At 42.8% G+C, this 13,986-nt stretch overlaps 17 non-coding genes across 17 annotated transcripts; all 17 read left to right on the top strand.

Moving 5' to 3' along the window:
- The first annotated feature begins 331 nt into the window (after positions 1–331).
- Positions 332–498, top strand: LOC134589903 (U1 spliceosomal RNA). Its single transcript, XR_010086908.1, has one exon. It is a non-coding gene; the product is annotated as a U1 spliceosomal RNA (small nuclear RNA).
- Positions 499–1,397: 899 nt separating this feature from the next.
- Positions 1,398–1,538, top strand: LOC134592809 (U4 spliceosomal RNA). Its single transcript, XR_010089381.1, has one exon. It is a non-coding gene; the product is annotated as a U4 spliceosomal RNA (small nuclear RNA).
- Positions 1,539–2,008: 470 nt separating this feature from the next.
- On the top strand, positions 2,009–2,175 carry LOC134591344 (U1 spliceosomal RNA). The gene has a single exon (XR_010088136.1). It is a non-coding gene; the product is annotated as a U1 spliceosomal RNA (small nuclear RNA).
- An 899-nt stretch (positions 2,176–3,074) lies between these two features.
- On the top strand, positions 3,075–3,215 carry LOC134592288 (U4 spliceosomal RNA). Its single transcript, XR_010088935.1, has one exon. It is a non-coding gene; the product is annotated as a U4 spliceosomal RNA (small nuclear RNA).
- A 471-nt stretch (positions 3,216–3,686) lies between these two features.
- Positions 3,687–3,853, top strand: LOC134590903 (U1 spliceosomal RNA). The gene has a single exon (XR_010087759.1). It is a non-coding gene; the product is annotated as a U1 spliceosomal RNA (small nuclear RNA).
- An 899-nt stretch (positions 3,854–4,752) lies between these two features.
- LOC134593852 (U4 spliceosomal RNA) lies at positions 4,753–4,893 on the top strand. The gene has a single exon (XR_010090274.1). It is a non-coding gene; the product is annotated as a U4 spliceosomal RNA (small nuclear RNA).
- A 470-nt stretch (positions 4,894–5,363) lies between these two features.
- LOC134590395 (U1 spliceosomal RNA) lies at positions 5,364–5,530 on the top strand. The gene has a single exon (XR_010087325.1). It is a non-coding gene; the product is annotated as a U1 spliceosomal RNA (small nuclear RNA).
- Positions 5,531–6,429: 899 nt separating this feature from the next.
- Positions 6,430–6,570, top strand: LOC134593717 (U4 spliceosomal RNA). The gene has a single exon (XR_010090155.1). It is a non-coding gene; the product is annotated as a U4 spliceosomal RNA (small nuclear RNA).
- Positions 6,571–7,041: 471 nt separating this feature from the next.
- LOC134589902 (U1 spliceosomal RNA) lies at positions 7,042–7,208 on the top strand. The gene has a single exon (XR_010086907.1). It is a non-coding gene; the product is annotated as a U1 spliceosomal RNA (small nuclear RNA).
- An 899-nt stretch (positions 7,209–8,107) lies between these two features.
- On the top strand, positions 8,108–8,248 carry LOC134593712 (U4 spliceosomal RNA). Its single transcript, XR_010090151.1, has one exon. It is a non-coding gene; the product is annotated as a U4 spliceosomal RNA (small nuclear RNA).
- Positions 8,249–8,719: 471 nt separating this feature from the next.
- Positions 8,720–8,886, top strand: LOC134591457 (U1 spliceosomal RNA). Its single transcript, XR_010088234.1, has one exon. It is a non-coding gene; the product is annotated as a U1 spliceosomal RNA (small nuclear RNA).
- Positions 8,887–9,785: 899 nt separating this feature from the next.
- LOC134592287 (U4 spliceosomal RNA) lies at positions 9,786–9,926 on the top strand. Its single transcript, XR_010088934.1, has one exon. It is a non-coding gene; the product is annotated as a U4 spliceosomal RNA (small nuclear RNA).
- A 470-nt stretch (positions 9,927–10,396) lies between these two features.
- LOC134591449 (U1 spliceosomal RNA) lies at positions 10,397–10,563 on the top strand. Its single transcript, XR_010088228.1, has one exon. It is a non-coding gene; the product is annotated as a U1 spliceosomal RNA (small nuclear RNA).
- Positions 10,564–11,462: 899 nt separating this feature from the next.
- On the top strand, positions 11,463–11,603 carry LOC134592286 (U4 spliceosomal RNA). Its single transcript, XR_010088933.1, has one exon. It is a non-coding gene; the product is annotated as a U4 spliceosomal RNA (small nuclear RNA).
- A 471-nt stretch (positions 11,604–12,074) lies between these two features.
- Positions 12,075–12,241, top strand: LOC134590394 (U1 spliceosomal RNA). The gene has a single exon (XR_010087324.1). It is a non-coding gene; the product is annotated as a U1 spliceosomal RNA (small nuclear RNA).
- Positions 12,242–13,139: 898 nt separating this feature from the next.
- On the top strand, positions 13,140–13,280 carry LOC134592285 (U4 spliceosomal RNA). The gene has a single exon (XR_010088932.1). It is a non-coding gene; the product is annotated as a U4 spliceosomal RNA (small nuclear RNA).
- A 472-nt stretch (positions 13,281–13,752) lies between these two features.
- On the top strand, positions 13,753–13,919 carry LOC134589900 (U1 spliceosomal RNA). Its single transcript, XR_010086906.1, has one exon. It is a non-coding gene; the product is annotated as a U1 spliceosomal RNA (small nuclear RNA).
- The last annotated feature ends 67 nt before the right edge of the window (positions 13,920–13,986 follow it).

The following is a 13,986-nucleotide window of genomic DNA, read 5'->3' as shown; positions in this document are numbered from 1 at the left end:
GAATTCACTTGTTTCCGGCAGCACACTATTCTCACTACATGCTACGAATTCCCATCCTTCGGCTCATTGGCCTAGCATTTGCCTTTATGCAAATTGCTCCTTCGCACCCTGAATCCAGCTCAATTATTCACACCTAACCACCTGAAGGCACTAAAATTACTGGTAGCTAAGGAAAACAACGATCAGCCACGAGGTTTGGTAATCTTTTGTAGCCTTCTATCATTTGGATTATTTATTTGCTTTTTTTTTTTTTTAACTTGCTTTATTATTTCACCACAGCCTAAAGGAAAGGCTTCCCAGCGGGCGTGCCTTTGAATGTACCCGTCATGTCATACTTACCTGGCAGGGGAGCAATAGCCATGATCCCTAAGGTGGCTCTCCCAGAGTGAGGCTGGTTCATTGCACTCCGTACCAGTTGACCTCTGCGATTTCCTCAAATGTGGGAAACTCGACTGCATAATTTATGGTAGTGGGGGACTGCGTTCGCGCTTTCCCCTGTGTTTGCTTGTTTGACAAAAATAGAGAACTTCACCAATTCTGACGAAGGATAATTTCAGCCACGGCACCCGTCTTCTTTGGCTCTTACTTTCCACATCAAGCAGGCAGCGACAATCATTTCCTAGGCTTGATCATTTTTATTATCTATGTTTTCTGGAGACCAGTTTTAAGCCAGAATTTCACTTTTTATTTTAACTTTTCAGCTTTTTTTTCATCATTTTTTTATCCTGACTTCTTTTGATTTATTGTATGCTTCAATGCAATGGAAGAAATAAAGAATTGGAGACCTATATTACGTCTTCCAACAGAACGTAACGTTTGATTGAATTTCTGGGAAACAAAGATTTTCTGGATCAAGGCAGTGAATTGCCGCTTGAGACAATCAGACCAAACCTTAGGAATAGCTGGGTGGTCGCTAGCACTTACTAATGAACACCATGGAATTTTGAAAAAGCCACCACAAATGTTCTTTCAGCCCTGTTGAGTGTGGATGAAGAGAAGACAGGTGCTAGGCAAGGGTCATTCCTATCGATGGAGTCATGAAATGTGTGACTTTGGGGACGAACGTAGACCAGCGGATTGTGTACTCTGCCTAATGGCTGCTGTAGTAGAATCTTGGCAAAACCGTTTCCAAAGAGAGAAAAAAAATTGTACAAGGTTTGCTGCAAGATATGGTTGCCCTCACTCTCTGTTATAGGTTTGGAACCATTCCAAGATGCCATATAAGAAGACCGAGGAATTTGTTGGGGTTTAAGCTTCCCTGTAGGAGGAAGCGGGCCTAATTAGAATATTGCCTCCCACAATCCTTTGCAATGGCTTATGGTCATGAACTTTTTCTCACCGCTGTCTTAAAGTGTCCTTATGTGGTAGCTCTTAAAAGCTGGCCCACTTTAACAGTTAACTTTGCGCAGTGGCAGTATCGTAGCCCATGAGGTCAATCCGAGGCGTGATTATTGCTAATTGAAAACTTTACCCAATACCCCGCCATGATGACTTGAAATACAGTCAGCATTGGCAATTTTTGACAGGCTCTAAGGAGACTGAAAGATTGGTTTAATAAAAGTTTATGGCGCCCCATGTCTAGGGCGTGTCTTACGTGACTCCCGTTTCTTCCTGAGCTCTGTTGCACCATTCCTTCCGCTGGCTTCTTAGCATTTCCCTTTTACCTTTCTCTCCCACTGAATTCACTTGTTTCCGGCAGCACACTATTCTCACTACATGCTACGAATTCCCATCCTTCGGCTCATTGGCCTAGCATTTGCCTTTATGCAAATTGCTCCTTCGCACCCTGAATCCAGCTCAATTATTCACACCTAACCACCTGAAGGCACTAAAATTACTGGTAGCTAAGGAAAACAACGATCAGCCACGAGGTTTGGTAATCTTTTGTAGCCTTCTATCATTTGGATTATTTATTTGCTTTTTATTTTTTTTACTTGCTTTATTATTTCACCACAGCCTAAAGGAAAGGCTTCCCAGCGGGCGTGCCTTTGAATGTACCCGTCATGTCAAACTTACCTGGCAGAGGAGCAATAGCCATGATCCCTAAGGTGGCTCTCCCAGAGTGAGGCTGGTTCATTGCACTCCGTACCAGTTGACCTCTGCGATTTCCTCAAATGTGGGAAACTCAACTGCATAATTTATGGTAGTGGGGGACTGCGTTCGCGCTTTCCCCTGTGTTTGCTTGTTTGACAAAAATAGAGAACTTCACCAATTCTGACGAAGGATAATTTCAGCCACGGCACCCGTCTTCTTTGGCTCTTACTTTCCACATCAAGCAGGCAGCGACAATCATTTCCTAGGCTTGATCATTTTTATTATCTATGTTTTCTGGAGACCAGTTTTAAGCCAGAATTTCACTTTTTATTTTAACTTTTCAGCTTTTTTTTCATCATTTTTTTATCCTGACTTCTTTTGATTTATTGTATGCTTCAATGCAATGGAAGAAATAAAGAATTGGAGACCTATATTACGTCTTCCAACAGAACGTAACGTTTGATTGAATTTCTGGGAAAAAAAGATTTTCTAGATCAAATCAGTGAATTGCCGCTTGAGACAATCAGACCAAACCTTAGGAATAGCTGGGTGGTCGCTAGCACTTACTAATGAACACCATGGAATTTTGAAAAAGCCACCACAAATGTTCTTTCAGCCCTGTTGAGTGTGGATGAAGAGAAGACAGGTGCTAGGCAAGGGTCATTCCTATCGATGGAGTCATGAAATGTGTGACTTTGGGGACGAACGTAGACCAGCGGATTGTGTACTCTGCCTAATGGCTGCTGTAGTAGAATCTTGGCAAAACTGTTTCCAAAGAGAGAAAAAAAATTGTACAAGGTTTGCTGCAAGATATGGTTGCCCTCACTCTCTGTTATAGGTTTGGAACCATTCCAAGATGCCATATAAGAAGACCGAGGAATTTGTTGGGGTTTAAGCTTCCCTGTAGGAGGAAGCGGGCCTAATTAGAATATTGCCTCCCATAATCCTTTGCAATGGCTTATGGTCATGAACTTTTTCTCACCGCTGTCTTAAAGTGTCCTTACGTGGTAGCTCTTAAAAGCTGGCCCACTTGAACAGCTAGCTTTGCGCAGTGGCAGTATCGTAGCCCATGAGGTCAATCCGAGGCGTGATTATTGCTAATTGAAAACTTTACCCAATACCCCGCCATGATGACTTGAAATACAGTCAGCATTGGCAATTTTTGACAGGCTCTAAGGAGACTGAAAGATTGGTTTAATAAAAGTTTATGGCGCCCCATGTCTAGGGCATGTCTTACGTGACTCCCGTTTCTTCCTGAGCTCTGTTGCACCATTCCTTCCGCTGGCTTCTTAGCATTTCCCTTTTACCTTTCTCTCCCACTGAATTCACTTGTTTCCGGCAGCACACTATTCTCACTACATGCTACGAATTCCCATCCTTCGGCTCATTGGCCTAGCATTTGCCTTTATGCAAATTGCTCCTTCGCACCCTGAATCCAGCTCAATTATTCACACCTAACCACCTGAAGGCACTAAAATTACTGGTAGCTAAGGAAAACAACGATCAGCCACGAGGTTTGGTAATCTTTTGTAGCCTTCTATCATTTGGATTATTTATTTGCTTTTTTTTTTTTTTAACTTGCTTTATTATTTCACCACAGCCTAAAGGAAAGGCTTCCCAGCGGGCGTGCCTTTGAATGTACCCGTCATGTCATACTTACCTGGCAGAGGAGCAATAGCCATGATCCCTAAGGTGGCTCTCCCAGAGTGAGGCTGGTTCATTGCACTCCGTACCAGTTGACCTCTGCGATTTCCTCAAATGTGGGAAACTCGACTGCATAATTTATGGTAGTGGGGGACTGCGTTCGCGTTTTCCCCTGTGTTTGCTTGTTTGTCAAAAATAGAGAACTTCACCAATTCTGACGAAGGATAATTTCAGCCACGGCACCCGTCTTCTTTGGCTCTTACTTTCCACATCAAGCAGGCAGCGACAATCATTTCCTAGGCTTGATCATTTTTATTATCTATGTTTTCTGGAGACCAGTTTTAAGCCAGAATTTCACTTTTTATTTTAACTTTTCAGCTTTTTTTTCATCATTTTTTTATCCTGACTTCTTTTGATTTATTGTATGCTTCAATGCAATGGAAGAAATAAAGAATTGGAGACCTATATTACGTCTTCCAACAGAACGTAACGTTTGATTGAATTTCTGGGAAACAAAGATTTTCTGGATCAAGGCAGTGAATTGCCGCTTGAGACAATCAGACCAAACCTTAGGAATAGCTGGGTGGTCGCTAGCACTTACTAATGAACACCATGGAATTTTGAAAAAGCCACCACAAATGTTCTTTCAGCCCTGTTGAGTGTGGATGAAGAGAAGACAGGTGCTAGGCAAGGGTCATTCCTATCGATGGAGTCATGAAATGTGTGACTTTGGGGACGAACGTAGACCAGCGGATTGTGTACTCTGCCTAATGGCTGCTGTAGTAGAATCTTGGCAAAACCGTTTCCAAAGAGAGAAAAAAAATTGTACAAGGTTTGCTGCAAGATATGGTTGCCCTCACTCTCTGTTATAGGTTTGGAACCATTCCAAGATGCCATATAAGAAGACCGAGGAATTTGTTGGGGTTTAAGCTTCCCAGTAGGAGGAAGCGGGCCTAATTAGAATATTGCCTCCCACAATCCTTTGCAATGGCTTATGGTCATGAACTTTTTCTCACCGCTGTCTTAAAGTGTCCTTATGTGGTAGCTCTTAAAAGCTGGCCCACTTGAACAGTTAACTTTGCGCAGTGGCAGTATCGTAGCCCATGAGGTCAATCAGAGGCGTGATTATTGCTAATTGAATACTTTACCCAATACCCCGCCATGATGACTTGAAATACAGTCAGCATTGGCAATTTTTGACAGGCTCTAAGGAGACTGAAAGATTGGTTTAATAAAAGTTTATGGCGCCCCATGTCTAGGGCGTGTCTTACGTGACTCCCGTTTCTTCCTGAGCTCTGTTGCACCATTCCTTCCGCTGGCTTCTTAGCATTTCCCTTTTACCTTTCTCTCCCACTGAATTCACTTGTTTCCGGCAGCACACTATTCTCACTACATGCTACGAATTCCCATCCTTCGGCTCATTGGCCTAGCATTTGCCTTTATGCAAATTGCTCCTTCGCACCCTGAATCCAGCTCAATTATTCACACCTAACCACCTGAAGGCACTAAAATTACTGGTAGCTAAGGAAAACAACGATCAGCCACGAGGTTTGGTAATCTTTTGTAGCCTTCTATCATTTGGATTATTTATTTGCTTTTTTTTTTTTTTACTTGCTTTATTATTTCACCACAGCCTAAAGGAAAGGCTTCCCAGCGGGCGTGCCTTTGAATGTACCCGTCATGTCATACTTACCTGGCAGAGGAGCAATAGCCATGATCCCTAAGGTGGCTCTCCCAGAGTGAGGCTGGTTCATTGCACTCCGTACCAGTTGACCTCTGCGATTTCCTCAAATGTGGGAAACTCGACTGCATAATTTATGGTAGTGGGGGACTGCGTTCGCGCTTTCCCCTGTGTTTGCTTGTTTGACAAAAATAGAGAACTTCACCAATTCTGACGAAGGATAATTTCAGCCACGGCACCCGTCTTCTTTGGCTCTTACTTTCCACATCAAGCAGGCAGCGACAATCATTTCCTAGGCTTGATCATTTTTATTATCTATGTTTTCTGGAGACCAGTTTTAAGCCAGAATTTCACTTTTTATTTTAACTTTTCAGCTTTTTTTTCATCATTTTTTTATCCTGACTTCTTTTGATTTATTGTATGCTTCAATGCAATGGAAGAAATAAAGAATTGGAGACCTATATTACGTCTTCCAACAGAACGTAACGTTTGATTGAATTTCTGGGAAAAAAAGATTTTCTGGATCAAATCAGTGAATTGCCGCTTGAGACAATCAGACCAAACCTTAGGAATAGCTGGGTGGTCGCTAGCACTTACTAATGAACACCATGGAATTTTGAAAAAGCCACCACAAATGTTCTTTCAGCCCTGTTGAGTGTGGATGAAGAGAAGACAGGTGCTAGGCAAGGGTCATTCCTATCGATGGAGTCATGAAATGTGTGACTTTGGGGACGAACGTAGACCAGCGGATTGTGTACTCTGCCTAATGGCTGCTGTAGTAGAATCTTGGCAAAACTGTTTCCAAAGAGAGAAAAAAAATTGTACAAGGTTTGCTGCAAGATATGGTTGCCCTCACTCTCTGTTATAGGTTTGGAACCATTCCAAGATGCCATATAAGAAGACCGAGGAATTTGTTGGGGTTTAAGCTTCCCTGTAGGAGGAAGCGGGCCTAATTAGAATATTGCCTCCCATAATCCTTTGCAATGGCTTATGGTCATGAACTTTTTCTCACCGCTGTCTTAAAGTGTCCTTACGTGGTAGCTCTTAAAAGCTGGCCCACTTGAACAGCTAGCTTTGCGCAGTGGCAGTATCGTAGCTCATGAGGTCAATCCGAGGCGTGATTATTGCTAATTGAAAACTTTACCCAATACCCTGCCATGATGACTTGAAATACAGTCAGCATTGGCAATTTTTGACAGGCTCTAAGGAGACTGAAAGATTGGTTTAATAAAAGTTTATGGCGCCCCATGTCTAGGGCGTGTCTTACGTGACTCCCGTTTCTTCCTGAGCTCTGTTGCACCATTCCTTCCGCTGGCTTCTTAGCATTTCCCTTTTACCTTTCTCTCCCACTGAATTCACTTGTTTCCGGCAGCACACTATTCTCACTACATGCTACGAATTCCCATCCTTCGGCTCATTGGCCTAGCATTTGCCTTTATGCAAATTGCTCCTTCGCACCCTGAATCCAGCTCAATTATTCACACCTAACCACCTGAAGGCACTAAAATTACTGGTAGCTAAGGAAAACAACGATCAGCCACGAGGTTTGGTAATCTTTTGTAGCCTTCTATCATTTGGATTATTTATTTGCTTTTTTTTTTTTTTAACTTGCTTTATTATTTCACCACAGCCTAAAGGAAAGGCTTCCCAGCGGGCGTGCCTTTGAATGTACCCGTCATGTCATACTTACCTGGCAGGGGAGCAATAGCCATGATCCCTAAGGTGGCTCTCCCAGAGTGAGGCTGGTTCATTGCACTCCGTACCAGTTGACCTCTGCGATTTCCTCAAATGTGGGAAACTCGACTGCATAATTTATGGTAGTGGGGGACTGCGTTCGCGCTTTCCCCTGTGTTTGCTTGTTTGACAAAAATAGAGAACTTCACCAATTCTGACGAAGGATAATTTCAGCCACGGCACCCATCTTCTTTGGCTCTTACTTTCCACATCAAGCAGGCAGCGACAATCATTTCCTAGGCTTGATCATTTTTATTATCTATGTTTTCTGGAGACCAGTTTTAAGCCAGAATTTCACTTTTTATTTTAACTTTTCAGCTTTTTTTTCATCATTTTTTTATCCTGACTTCTTTTGATTTATTGTATGCTTCAATGCAATGGAAGAAATAAAGAATTGGAGACCTATATTACGTCTTCCAACAGAACGTAACGTTTGATTGAATTTCTGGGAAACAAAGATTTTCTGGATCAAGGCAGTGAATTGCCGCTTGAGACAATCAGACCAAACCTTAGGAATAGCTGGGTGGTCGCTAGCACTTACTAATGAACACCATGGAATTTTGAAAAAGCCACCACAAATGTTCTTTCAGCCCTGTTGAGTGTGGATGAAGAGAAGACAGGTGCTAGGCAAGGGTCATTCCTATCGATGGAGTCATGAAATGTGTGACTTTGGGGACGAACGTAGACCAGCGGATTGTGTACTCTGCCTAATGGCTGCTGTAGTAGAATCTTGGCAAAACCGTTTCCAAAGAGAGAAAAAAAATTGTACAAGGTTTGCTGCAAGATATGGTTGCCCTCACTCTCTGTTATAGGTTTGGAACCATTCCAAGATGCCATATAAGAAGACCGAGGAATTTGTTGGGGTTTAAGCTTCCCTGTAGGAGGAAGCGGGCCTAATTAGAATATTGCCTCCCATAATCCTTTGCAATGGCTTATGGTCATGAACTTTTTCTCACCGCTGTCTTAAAGTGTCCTTACGTGGTAGCTCTTAAAAGCTGGCCCACTTGAACAGCTAGCTTTGCGCAGTGGCAGAATCGTAGCCCATGAGGTCAATCCGAGGCGTGATTATTGCTAATTGAAAACTTTACCCAATACCCTGCCATGATGACTTGAAATACAGTCAGCATTGGCAATTTTTGACAGGCTCTAAGGAGACTGAAAGATTGGTTTAAAAAAAGTTTATGGCGCCCCATGTCTAGGGCGTGTCTTACGTGACTCCCGTTTCTTCCTGAGCTCTGTTGCACCATTCCTTCCGCTGGCTTCCTTGCATTTCCCTTTTACCTTTCTCTCCCACTGAATCCACTTGTTTCCGGCAGCACACTATTCTCACTACATGCTATGAATTCCCATCCTTCGGCTCATTGGCCTAGCATTTGCCTTTATGCAAATTGCTCCTTCGCACCCTGAATCCAGCTCAATTATTCACACCTAACCACCTGAAGGCACTAAAATTACTGGTAGCTAAGGAAAACAACGATCAGCCACGAGGTTTGGTAATCTTTTGTAGCCTTCTATCATTTGGATTATTTATTTGCTTTTTTTTTTTTTTAACTTGCTTTATTATTTCACCACAGCCTAAAGGAAAGGCTTCCCAGCGGGCGTGCCTTTGAATGTACCCGTCATGTCATACTTACCTGGCAGGGGAGCAATAGCCATGATTCCTAAGGTTGCTCTCCCAGAGTGAGGCTGGTTTATTGCACTCCGTACCAGTTGACCTCTGCGATTTCCTCAAATGTGGGAAACTCGACTGCATAATTTATGGTAGTGGGGGACTGCGTTCGCGCTTTCCCCTGTGTTTGCTTGTTTGACAAAAATAGAGAACTTCACCAATTCTGATGAAGGATAATTTCAGCCACGGCACCCGTCTTCTTTGGTTCTTACTTTCCGCATCAAGCAGGCAGCGACAATCATTTCCTAGGCTTGATCATTTTTATTATCTATGTTTTCTGGAGACCAGTTTTAAGCCAGAATTTCACTTTTTATTTTAACTTTTCAGCTTTTTTTTCATCATTTTTTTATCCTGACTTCTTTTGATTTATTGTATGCTTCAATGCAATGGAAGAAATAAAGAATTGGAGACCTATATTACGTCTTCCAACAGAACGTAACGTTTGATTGAATTTCTGGGAAAAAAAGATTTTCTGGATCAAATCAGTGAATTGCCGCTTGAGACAATCAGACCAAACCTTAGGAATAGCTGGGTGGTCGCTAGCACTTACTAATGAACACCATGGAATTTTGAAAAAGCCACCACAAATGTTCTTTCAGCCCTGTTGAGTGTGGATGAAGAGAAGACAGGTGCTAGGCAAGGGTCATTCCTATCGATGGAGTCATGAAATGTGTGACTTTGGGGACGAACGTAGACCAGCGGATTGTGTACTCTGCCTAATGGCTGCTGTAGTAGAATCTTGGCAAAACTGTTTCCAAAGAGAGAAAAAAAATTGTACAAGGTTTGCTGCAAGATATGGTTGCCCTCACTCTCTGTTATAGGTTTGGAACCATTCCAAGATGCCATATAAGAAGACCGAGGAATTTGTTGGGGTTTAAGCTTCCCTGTAGGAGGAAGCGGGCCTAATTAGAATATTGCCTCCCATAATCCTTTGCAATGGCTTATGGTCATGAACTTTTTCTCACCGCTGTCTTAAAGTGTCCTTACGTGGTAGCTCTTAAAAGCTGGCCCACTTGAACAGCTAGCTTTGCGCAGTGGCAGTATCGTAGCCCATGAGGTCAATCCGAGGCGTGATTATTGCTAATTGAAAACTTTACCCAATACCCCGCCATGATGACTTGAAATACAGTCAGCATTGGCAATTTTTGACAGGCTCTAAGGAGACTGAAAGATTGGTTTAATAAAAGTTTATGGCGCCCCATGTCTAGGGCATGTCTTACGTGACTCCCGTTTCTTCCTGAGCTCTGTTGCACCATTCCTTCCGCTGGCTTCTTAGCATTTCCCTTTTACCTTTCTCTCCCACTGAATTCACTTGTTTCCGGCAGCACACTATTCTCACTACATGCTACGAATTCCCATCCTTCGGCTCATTGGCCTAGCATTTGCCTTTATGCAAATTGCTCCTTCGCACCCTGAATCCAGCTCAATTATTCACACCTAACCACCTGAAGGCACTAAAATTACTGGTAGCTAAGGAAAACAACGATCAGCCACGAGGTTTGGTAATCTTTTGTAGCCTTCTATCATTTGGATTATTTATTTGCTTTTTTTTTTTTTAACTTGCTTTATTATTTCACCACAGCCTAAAGGAAAGGCTTCCCAGCGGGCGTGCCTTTGAATGTACCCGTCATGTCATACTTACCTGGCAGAGGAGCAATAGTCATGATCCCTAAGGTGGCTCTCCCAGAGTGAGGCTGGTTCATTGCATTCCGTACCAGTTGACCTCTGCGATTTCCTCAAATGTGGGAAACTCAACTGCATAATTTATGGTAGTGGGGGACTGCGTTCGCGCTTTCCCCTGTGTTTGCTTGTTTGACAAAAATAGAGAACTTCACCAATTCTGACGAAGGATAATTTCAGCCACGGAACCCGTCTTCTTTGGCTCTTACTTTCCGCATCAAGCAGGCAGCGACAATCATTTCCTAGGCTTGATCATTTTTATTATCTATGTTTTCTGGAGACCAGTTTTAAGCCAGAATTTCACTTTTTATTTTAACTTTTCAGCTTTTTTTTCATCATTTTTTTATCCTGACTTCTTTTGATTTATTGTATGCTTCAATGCAATGGAAGAAATAAAGAATTGTAGACCTATATTACGTCTTCCAACAGAACGTAACGTTTGATTGAATTTCTGGGAAAAAAAGATTTTCTGGATCAAATCAGTGAATTGCCGCTTGAGACAATCAGACCAAACCTTAGGAATAGCTGGGTGGTCGCTAGCACTTACTAATGAACACCATGGAATTTTGAAAAAGCCACCACAAATGTTCTTTCAGCCCTGTTGAGTGTGGATGAAGAGAAGACAGGTGCTAGGAAAGGGTCATTCCTATCGATGGAGTCATGAAATGTGTGACTTTGGGGACGAACGTAGACCAGCGGATTGTGTACTCTGCCTAATGGCTGCTGTAGTAGAATCTTGGCAAAACTGTTTCCAAAGAGAGAAAAAAAATTGTACAAGGTTTGCTGCAAGATATGGTTGCCCTCACTCTCTGTTATAGGTTTGGAACCATTCCAAGATGCCATATAAGAAGACCGAGGAATTTGTTGGGGTTTAAGCTTCCCTGTAGGAGGAAGCGGGCCTAATTAGAATATTGCCTCCCATAATCCTTTGCAATGGCTTATGGTCATGAACTTTTTCTCACCGCTGTCTTAAAGTGTCCTTACGTGGTAGCTCTTAAAAGCTGGCCCACTTGAACAGCTAGCTTTGCGCAGTGGCAGTATCGTAGCCCATGAGGTCAATCCGAGGCGTGATTATTGCTAATTGAAAACTTTACCCAATACCCCGCCATGATGACTTGAAATACAGTCAGCATTGGCAATTTTTGACAGGCTCTAAGGAGACTGAAAGATTGGTTTAATAAAAGTTTATGGCACCCCATGTCTAGGGCATGTCTTACGTGACTCCCGTTTCTTCCTGAGCTCTGTTGCACCATTCCTTCCGCTGGCTTCTTAGCATTTCCCTTTTACCTTTCTCTCCCACTGAATTCACTTGTTTCCGGCAGCACACTATTCTCACTACATGCTACGAATTCCCATCCTTCGGCTCATTGGCCTAGCATTTGCCTTTATGCAAATTGCTCCTTCGCACCCTGAATCCAGCTCAATTATTCACACCTAACCACCTGAAGGCACTAAAATTACTGGTAGCTAAGGAAAACAACGATCAGCCACGAGGTTTGGTAATCTTTTGTAGCCTTCTATCATTTGGATTATTTATTTGCTTTTTTTTTTTTTTAACTTGCTTTATTATTTCACCACAGCCTAAAGGAAAGACTTCCCAGCGGGCGTGCCTTTGAATGTACCCGTCATGTCATACTTACCTGGCAGAGGAGCAATAGCCATGATCCCTAAGGTGGCTCTCCCAGAGTGAGGCTGGTTCATTGCACTCCGTACCAGTTGACCTCTGCGATTTCCTCAAATGTGGGAAACTCGACTGCATAATTTATGGTAGTGGGGGACTGCGTTCGCGCTTTCCCCTGTGTTTGCTTGTTTGACAAAAATAGAGAACTTCACCAATTCTGACGAAGGATAATTTCAGCCACGGAACCCGTCTTCTTTTGCTCTTACTTTCCACATCAAGCAGGCAGCGACAATCATTTCCTAGGCTTGATCATTTTTATTATCTATGTTTTCTGGAGACCAGTTTTAAGCCAGAATTTCACTTTTTATTTTAACTTTTCAGCTTTTTTTCATCATTTTTTTATCCTGACTTCTTTTGATTTATTGTATGCTTCAATGCAATGGAAGAAATAAAGAATTGGAGACCTATATTACGTCTTCCAACAGAACGTAACGTTTGATTGAATTTCTGGGAAACAAAGATTTTCTGGATCAAGGCAGTGAATTGCCGCTTGAGACAATCAGACCAAACCTTAGGAATAGCTGGGTGGTCGCTAGCACTTACTAATGAACACCATGGAATTTTGAAAAAGCCACCACAAATGTTCTTTCAGCCCTGTTGAGTGTGGATGAAGAGAAGACAGGTGCTAGGCAAGGGTCATTCCTATCGATGGAGTCATGAAATGTGTGACTTTGGGGACGAACGTAGACCAGCGGATTGTGTACTCTGCCTAATGGCTTCTGTAGTAGAATCTTGGCAAAACCGTTTCCAAAGAGAGAAAAAAAATTGTACAAGGTTTGCTGCAATATATGGTTGCCCTCACTCTCTGTTATAGGTTTGGAACCATTCCAAGATGCCATATAAGAAGACCGAGGAATTTGTTGGGGTTTAAGCTTCCCTGTAGGAGGAAGCGGGCCTAATTAGAATATTGCCTCCCATAATCCTTTGCAATGGCTTATGGTCATGAACTTTTTCTCACCGCTGTCTTAAAGTGTCCTTACGTGGTAGCTCTTAAAAGCTGGCCCACTTGAACAGCTAGCTTTGCGCAGTGGCAGTATCGTAGCCCATGAGGTCAATCCGAGGCGTGATTATTGCTAATTGAAAACTTTACCCAATACCCCGCCATGATGACTTGAAATACAGTCAGCATTGGCAATTTTTGACAGGCTCTAAGGAGACTGAAAGATTGGTTTAATAAAAGTTTATGGCGCCCCATGTCTAGGGCGTGTCTTACGTGACTCCCGTTTCTTCCTGAGCTCTGTTGCACCATTCCTTCCGCTGGCTTCTTAGCATTTCCCTTTTACCTTTCTCTCCCACTGAATTCACTTGTTTCCGGCAGCACACTATTCTCACTACATGCTACGAATTCCCATCCTTCGGCTCATTGGCCTAGCATTTGCCTTTATGCAAATTGCTCCTTCGCACCCTGAATCCAGCTCAATTATTCACACCTAACCACCTGAAGGCACTAAAATTACTGGTAGCTAAGGAAAACAACGATCAGCCACGAGGTTTGGTAATCTTTTGTAGCCTTCTATCATTTGGATTATTTATTTGCTTTTTTTTTTTTTTTTACTTGCTTTATTATTTCACCATAGCCTAAAGGAAAGGCTTCCCAGCGGGCGTGCCTTTGAATGTACCCGTCATGTCATACTTACCTGGCAGGGGAGCAATAGCCATGATCCCTAAGGTGGCTCTCCCAGAGTGAGGCTGGTTCATTGCACTCCGTACCAGTTGACCTCTGCGATTTCCTCAAATGTGGGAAACTCGACTGCATAATTTATGGTAGTGGGGGACTGCGTTCGCGCTTTCCCCTGTGTTTGCTTGTTTGACAAAAATAGAGAACTTCACCAATTCTGATGAAGGATAATTTCAGCCACGGCA

This window comes from Pelobates fuscus, chromosome 2 (assembly GCF_036172605.1).
Source record: "Pelobates fuscus isolate aPelFus1 chromosome 2, aPelFus1.pri, whole genome shotgun sequence".
Taxonomy (NCBI): domain Eukaryota; kingdom Metazoa; phylum Chordata; class Amphibia; order Anura; family Pelobatidae; genus Pelobates; species Pelobates fuscus.
This window is presented reverse-complemented; position numbering and strand designations above follow the sequence as displayed.